This window comes from Quercus robur, chromosome 11, assembly GCF_932294415.1.
Source record: "Quercus robur chromosome 11, dhQueRobu3.1, whole genome shotgun sequence".
NCBI classification, from domain to species: Eukaryota; Viridiplantae; Streptophyta; class Magnoliopsida; order Fagales; family Fagaceae; genus Quercus; species Quercus robur.
The window spans coordinates 29675822-29684923 of NC_065544.1; positions in this window are offsets into that span (position 1 = coordinate 29675822).

Sequence of the window (9102 nt, forward strand, 5' to 3'; positions counted from 1 at the left end):
GCTCTTAACTTAAGAAATAAAGTATGAAAAATAGGGTTAATGGAATTGGAGAGATTAATTTGAACCTTTGATTGTTTCAGTGAGAAACACAAAAAAAATACCAATTCATCTACAAGATTTTAGGTGATTACAATATTTTTTTTTTTTAAATTATGTGAAAATTACAATTGTTAATAAAAAAAAATGTAAAACATTCTTTTTACCAGGGCAATTATGCATTGCTTGCAACCAGGTGAATAAGCACCATAGAGAATAGACTAGATTTTAGAATGACAGGCTTAATTAGCCAGGAAATATAATACAATATATATATATATATATATTAGAATTTCCTTGGAAAATAAAAACCATTTTAGGTCCTCATCCCTCCATTAATAAACTCTCAAGGAAAAAAATCATGTATCCCTTACTTTTCTTCAACAGTTAAGGAATATCCGAACTATTGATGCTATGTCCTTGTCTCCTTTCATCTTTTTTTTTGAAAGCTGTCTCCTTTCATCTTTAATCTTTTGATATTTCTCTTTTGTCCTTAATTGACCCTTTCGTCACAACTTACACGTAAGTTGGCAATAGCCGCCCGCTACATCCAATATGGGACCATTTTATTGACCACCCACATGTTCCATCTCGTTGAAATGTCAAAAGATATCTTTAATTACTTTTTTCTTTTTTCTTTTTTTTTTTTGGTGCAAAGAGAAATTTTGTTTAAAAGAAAACAGATTATAGGATCATACCGTTCATACGGTTTAGCATGGACACTTCTCTATAATCTTTAATTACTGTTGACTTATTTATCTACTCCCTCCGTTTCACTTTTTTTGTCTTGTTTAAAAAGTCAAACTTTTTAAGGAAATATCATTTATTGTCTTATCTACCTTTTAAAAATGTATAAGTTTCCAAAACTATCTTTAAAAAAATTTATCAAAAAATTGAATTAGTAAATTAATAGAGGTATAATAGGAATATTAGTAAATTAATGGCTTTTATTTTTAGAAACAGAATAATATTTTGGGACATCTCAAAATGAAATAGAAGACAAAAAAAGTGGGACGGAGGGAGTATATACAATCATATATTTTATTTGCATGGTTTTAAAATTAGACCAGACCGATCAGTCCAACCGGTTCAATTGGGAATTGGCTATCAATCTGATTCGATTATGAGTAAAAACCGAAAATAACTTAAAAAACGAAGAAATTAGAAAACCAAATAGTTTAACTGAAAAAAGGGGAACTGGCATGGCCGAATCAGTTAATGACCTATTAGGGTTTTTTTACTTTTTCCAGCCTAAAACTACGTCATTTTGGGCAAAACCTAAACACTAACCCTAAGCCTAAAGTCCTAAACACACTCTGCCTCACTCACGCCTCATCTCAGACTCACTGCCTCACTCACGTACGCCTCTCTCACCTTACTCAACTTAAGCTCACACCTCACGGTCTTCGAATCAATGAACCACTCAAATTTTTTTTTTTCCTTCTCACCCTCACAGTGTCTGGACTTCGAATCTACCTCACGGTTTTTTTTTTTTTTTTTTCTTTTTTCCTTCTCACCCTCCCAACGTCTCGGTCTCGGTCACACCCTTTGTGCTCCACTCTCTGCTTCTCGGCTTCATTAGGTATTGATTCTTTTCTTTTGATTTTGATTACTTGATTCTCTATCTTTCATTTGATCTTTTTTTTTTTGGCTTCATCTCAGATTCTCCGTTCATGTTCTTGGCTTTATCTTAGGTTCTCTGTTTTGTGACTTCACTGGTAAGTGGTAACTTCTATCAATTATTAGTTTACAATAGCATTTTAGTTTATTTGTGATTTTGTGTATGTTGTGGATTTGATTTACAAAGCATTATTGTTGTGAAATATAGTTTACAGGGTATTATACTATTGTTTATGTATGTTGTGTTGATGAATTTATTTGTTGATAAAATAGTTGTTGTTGTTGTGTTGATGAATTTATTTGTTAATAAGATGGTTAGCTTATAACCATTCTTTGCATAGTTACATATTTTAATTAGACTATTTGCGATTTATGAGAAATGATTATTAGAATCGTTATTTTATTTATTGTTTTTTGGTTTTGGAAATTGTATAGATATGGACAATGAAGTGATTGAGGATGATGATGACATCAATTTGGAATCATTTGGTGATGAACTTGATGCTCCTCCCGGATTTAGAGATAAAAATCATCCTATTCAAGTTGAAGAAGATGAGGATGAGGATGATAATAATGATGCTAGTGGTGGAGCATTTGGTTCACATGATGATATTGATTTCAATTTTCTTCAAGACAAATAAGGCTTTGTGTTATTAAATGAACCTTAAAACTTAGTAGTTGTTTGTTTGAAACTTTAAAACTTATTTGCTATTTGGATGTAATGAATTTATTTGCTATTTTCCATTTGGATGTAAATGTAGTGACTAATGAACTTATTTATTTGGTTTTGTTGAAAGTTTATTATGTTAAGGTCCTTAAGGATGATTGCTTTGTAATGTTATTACTTATTATGTTAAATTCTTTAAAAAGATGTTATATACTTGTATTTTTTTTAAGGAAACATATTTATTACTATTGGTTAGTTAGTTTTAGTATATTCAAAAATTATTAATTATTTATATAATTTAAATAAATAATAATTATATTATTTATGACGTCATTGATTCGACCATCGGGGTTCGACCAAAAAACCAGTAATTAGCTCTTTCACCGTATTGGTTTTTAAAACCTTGATTATTTGTAAAAACTCAATTTCAACTATAATTATAAAATTGTAAAATCTTGTTTTGAAAATATGATTATATAATTTTAATTAAAATAATATTTTTAAAACACAAATTTATTCTCTGTGTAGACACTGTAAGTAATAATCATTACTTAAAAAAAAAAAAAAAAAATTGTATTATTGTGATTGCTGCCTTCTATGGTTACGGCTCCATCATGTAATGACAACTTATAGTCTCCCAAGCTATTTGGCGGGTTAGCATTAAAAATATTCTTTAAAAAAAAATTATCACAAATTATAATTTGTTATTGAATAATCTCAAAGTATAACTAATGCACAAAAAAATCTAAGGATAGATTTCATTGAATAATCTCAATTCCAGTAAAAACATAGGGTCAATGAAAAAGAGATATATCATCTCTATCAAACATTGTCCACTCAAAAAAAGAAAAAAGGGGAAAAAGAAAAGGAAAATTAAATCAATAAACCGAAAGTCTTAACATTCCCAAAATCACATCAAAGATTCAAAATAATAACATGCCAACCTAGCAAATAAACTTCAAAATTGTATGCATTGTCACAAAAGCCACAATGTAATCAAAATTAAACTCACTAAAAATAAACACAAGTCTAACAAAAGTTCTTCACAAAATAGACCAAATCAATCAACATTAAGTCTGATACCACTCCAAGAATTAAGCTGAATTCCTCCAAAGCAAGTAGCAACCTAATCAATCATCCACAACATAAGATAAAATGAATGTTACTGTTATTATATTATTCATGCTATCATTTATAATGTAATCAATCTAATCAAGTTTAAGCAAATGGAATATAGAGAAAGGATGTTGCCTACCTAAGACAATTTCCTTAAAAATGTGGGGCATTGATTATAAAGATGATTCCATAAATTACTAGTCTCATCCCTTTTCCCACAACACCCATAATCTTTACCATGTTAATTACATGATGCTCTAGGGTGATTAGGATCACAATCACCCATCATCGAAAAGTGATCCCAAACTTCAGATTTTTTTTTTTTAGGATGATTAGGAGGAAGTGCATTGGTATTACTTGTGGTTGGAGACTCGGGTTTGTCATTGTGGGTACTAGATGTTCCACCCTCCATCACCTACTAGAAAAAAAATTAGGCAAAGACAGAGTGTAAAATGAACTATAAGAATATGTAATATATAACATATTGACCTAAATATACAATGAACCAAATAAAAAAGAATGTAATGAAAAGAAAAGGGAGAACAAAGAGTTTCAGAAGTATTTGCTATGGACTGATAATTATGTGCTTAACATTAATTAGTAACTAAATATAGAGTATATATACTTTTGATAAACTACAAAGTATATACACTTACATACTAGGATAACTAACCTTGGTGACTACTGTATTACAAACTTTAAGAACCACTAAGAGTGCGTTTGGATTGCACTGAAAGTTGCTGAATTTGTGGCTGCGTTTTCCAGTTTTTTTTTTTTTTTTTTTTTTTCTCCCAGCCGCACTATTTGACCAAGTCCACTCTGAACAGTGCATTCGTGCACTGTTCACGGACCCACAAATTCCACTTTTCATCAACTTTTTCATTAAAAATGAGTCCCACGATATTATTTACACATTTAAAAATTATTTTGCTACAGTGTTTTCAGTTTCAGTTTTCAGTTTCAGTAAAAATAAGCTCAATCCAAACGGACCCTAAGAGTATTACAAGTGCACAACAGTGTTACATGTGGTTTTGTGTTTGTTTGCATCTTCATATATAGGTTTGATTTGAGTTTGTAGGTATAGCTAGCTTTCCACATGTAATACCACATCTTTTTTTGTTTAATATATAAAATGGATCAAAAGAAAGAACATTTTGTAGATTTACAAGAATATATGGGACCCAAATAAAAAAGAGATACAACATACTCAATAAAAACATAGATACAAACATTAAATAATACAAGACAAAAAAACAATTTGCTCTGTGGTTGTCTAGGGTAGCATGTTGCTGATGGAAGGTGAAGAATTGAACTATTGAAGAGGAAAAAAAAAAAAAAAAAAAAAAAAAGAGGCTTCAAAAAGCTGAAGGAAGAAAAAGACAATTAAACAAGAAAGAGGGAGGGAGAGGAAGCTGCTAAGGTGAAAGCTAAAAGCCAGAGGTGAGAAGTAAGAAGGATAACTAGAGGCAATACATAGTGTGGTATACGACTGAAGTAAATGGTGTAGGTGGTAGGTGAGTTTAGGGTTTCAATATTGACTTTTTGGATTTTGTTTAAGGAATTGATTATTGATTAGTTGTAAAAATTGATTAGGTGAATTGATTAACTTTAAAAATAGAATATACTGCTAAATATTCTAAACTTATATATATATATATATATATATGTATGTATGTATGTATGTATATAGTAAATGTAAAATTAAGGAGGCAATTACAATTGCTAATAAAAAAAAGTATAGCATTCTTTTTTACTAGATTAATTATGCATTGCTTGCAACTAGGTGATTAAGTACCATAGAGAATAGATTGGATGTTAGAATGACAATCTTTATTAACCAGGAAATATATAATAATAATAATAATTTCCTTGGAAAATAAAATATAAGGACGAGAAAAATAAAAATCATTTTAGGTCCTCATCCCTCCATTAATAAACTCTCAAGGAAAAAAAATCATGTCTCTCTTACTTTACTTCTACAGATAATGAATATCCGAACTATTAATGCAATGATGCTCTGTCCTTATCTCTTTTCGGGTGTGTTTGGTTGGAGTGAAAACAGGGAGGATAGAAAACAGGAAGAGGAAAATAGGGTAGAAGATATTGTCTTTCACTGTTTGGTTGAGGAAGGAAAATGGGAGAGATAGAAAATAGGAGAGAAGGTTTTCCCTCCTAGGCCCACTTTTTTTATCCTCCCAAATTGGGAGGAAAATGAGGAGGGAAAAGTTCTTAGAAATTCATTTTACACAAATACCCTCTCACCTACCCTTCACTTTATTCATGACCTAACGTTTGCCTCTTCTCATCCTTATCACTTTCTTCTCACAGCATAGCAGCAACGTCCCAAGTTCTCTCTCTCTCTCTCTCTCTCTCTCTCTCTCTCTCTCTCTCTCTCTCTCTCTCTCTCTCTCTCTCTCTCTCTCTCTCTCTCTCTCTCTCTCTCTCTCTCTCTCTCTCTCTCTCTGCCTTGTTTAATCAGCACATCAACGTTTGATTATTTGCCCAGGTGAAGAATGTGGCCCAAGTGAAGAAACAGTTGCCCACAAAAGTTTGCTGACCATGTTTGAACAAGTGGAAGTCCTTTAAACATTTGACTCTATTATTTGCTAACCACGTTTTTTGGGGCTGAATGTAGTGTAAATTTGTTAACCACATTTTTGCTGGTTACAAATCTTTTGCCCAATTAAATTTATATGTACACTATTGTAATTTTTACATTATAATAATATAAATTTATATGTATGATGTAGTAAATTTTATATTATTTAATAGTACAAATAAATCTATTTCTTACATATTATATAACAATGATATAATAGTCAATTTATATAAATTACATTTTTCATTCTTCCCTTTTTCTTTCCAACCAAACAAAAGATTTTTCCACCCTCCTACTTTTCCACCCTTCAACCAAACACACAAGAGGGAAAGCCAAATATTTTCTATACTCTCACTTTTCCATTTTCCCATAATTTTTCATTCTTCCACTTTTCTACTCCTCCAATCAATCAAACCCTTCATCTTTTGCTATTTCTCTTTTGTGTCCTTAATTGACTCTTGCATCACAACTTACAAGTATGTTGGCAATAGCCGCCCGTTACATCCATATGGGACCATTGTATTAACCACATGTTCCATCTCGTTGAAATGTCAAAATATATCTTTAATTACTGTTTGTTTGTTTGTTTTTTTTTTTTTTTTTTTTTTTTTTTTTTGGCAAAGAGAAATTTTGTATAAAAGAAAACAGATTATAGTATCATACGTAGTAGCGCGGACACTTCTCTATAATTTTTAATTATTATTGATGCAGCTATTTATATATAATCATATATATTATCGGTAAAAACACAATTTTATCCTCGGTGTACACACTGCATGTAATTATCATTACTTAAGAAAAATATTGTATTATTGTGATTGCTGCCTTCTATGGTTACGGCTCCACCATGCAATAACAACTTATAAATAAATAGGTTGGTCCATGCTGATCTCACTCTAAGCCACTAAAGTCTTCCTGGCTACTTGACTTTTTGTAAAACTTAGAAAGGACCATCACCCACACTGCAGGATTTTCGCTACAGCCATCAACACAAGTATACACGATATTATATTATGCATCCTAATAATCATGAACATCTCAGTGTGTTTTATACTATATTGCTTAAGTTTTACATGGACATTTTCCACACACACACACAAAAAAAAAAAAAAAAAAAAAAAAAAAAAAAAAGCTTTACAAGGATTTAAAGCATTCGATTTCTATCAGATATTTTTTTTCTCAATAAATATATATGTATATATATATATATTTCTATCATATATTTAAAAAATTCTACGGACAATTTTAATTAAACCAAGATATGATAATGTAAAAGATGTCCTGAAATATCTTGGATTAATTTCTTTTTGGTAAATCTTCTATTATTAGACTCGCACCAATTAGACATTCAAGAAATTGAGGTAAAACATAACATGAGCCTCAATATTCTTTGTTATTCATTAGGAATTTTTGGGAAATTATTGTGTACTCTCGGAGTATCATAAATACGTACTCCCTCTTCTCACATGAATGATGGGTCCCACTAATTAAATTCATGGTGAAACGCACCATTTATATGAAAGGGAGTGTACGCATTTATGGTACTTTGAGAGTACCTAATAATTTTTCAGAATTTTTAAATATTAAATAATAAATCAATTCATTATTTAGTGCATTTTCTTTCTCTCTCTCTTACTAGTATTTCTCTATAGGGATAACTACCTACAATTTGCTATTCATCCCTATTAGAAACCACTAAGTTCCTAACAATTTTCAAATAGTCATAAAATGGAAATAACAATTCATACAAGACAATATAATACAGTTGATTTTTGTTATATTTTCATTGGTTACAGAGTTTTTCACAGTAAATTCAAAGAACTCATGTTTATTTTATTTACGGAAGTGCGTCTAGATAGGTTGAATTTTCGTCTTTTTATTTCGGACTATTTCTAAATGCGGAAGGCAAAGCATAAAAAGACCAAAATTCAACCTATCTAGACGCATTTCCGTAAATAAAATATTATTAGGTATTTTTGACAAAGAAGATAATGCATAAAATGCTTATCCCTTAGGATGTGGAAAATGGAAAGCCGCCACCAAACTTTGGAAGTGACCAAGCAGACAATTTGGAAAATATTGTATTAGATTTGTCATTTGTTACGGTCTATTTCATTTATACATATATTTTAAAGAGCGACAAAATCAAAAACTGGGAACTTTGTATCATCTATTGACCATTCGAGCACGTCTTCCAGACCATGCCAAAGAGGGCACATATATCTATCATCTATGCAAGTCTATATTCTGGTGTCCAAACTGAAATGCCAAGTTGAAGACAAAACCACTCTAGCAGGGATATTCTGTAGTCAAATTGGCGAATAAACTAAAGCTTTGTTCGTTTAGCCAGTTAAGAACTTCATGCTACTTTTGTGAAATTGCGATTCGAACTTTCTTGCTCAGGGGAGATGTGCCATGCTATTGGGTTGTATTGCTTGTATTTATTTATATTAACAAATGTATAGATTACAATGATATTTGAATTACAAAATTCTAATAGAAGCTAAATGTCTTCAATTATCTGAAACTCTTGTAGCTATCCTTTCAAATGAGTTCACAACTTTGTACTCAAAGTCTTGTAGCTGTTTGTTCAAATGGATGCAGCATTTTCAGGATTTTCGAATCTTCAGTTCCTTCAATCTTGAACACTAGATGATGTTTTGAGAGAGCTCAATACAATTAAACCCTAGATGTAAATGAACAACTCCTAAAAAAAATAGTCTTTAATCACACCCTCTAGGGGGCTTCTTTTTTTTTTTTTTTAGTAACACGAAAACCCTAGTAACACGATTTAGTTAATGAACTTGGAACTGACAACTGTCACAATCCTCAATCGATCCAAACATTAAAATTTCAATCAATCAAAAAAAGCTCAACTGCCGAGAATTCAGAAACTTTAGTCCTCCTTAAGCAGTCATGGGCATCAGTATTGACTTTCAAATTTGACTCAAAATACACTTACAAAACTTACATTTGATCACATTGTCACTGTATGCAAACCTACAGCTATGTACGAATGAAATAAATAATTATAAATCTTATTGCCTAACTATATTCTACGAAG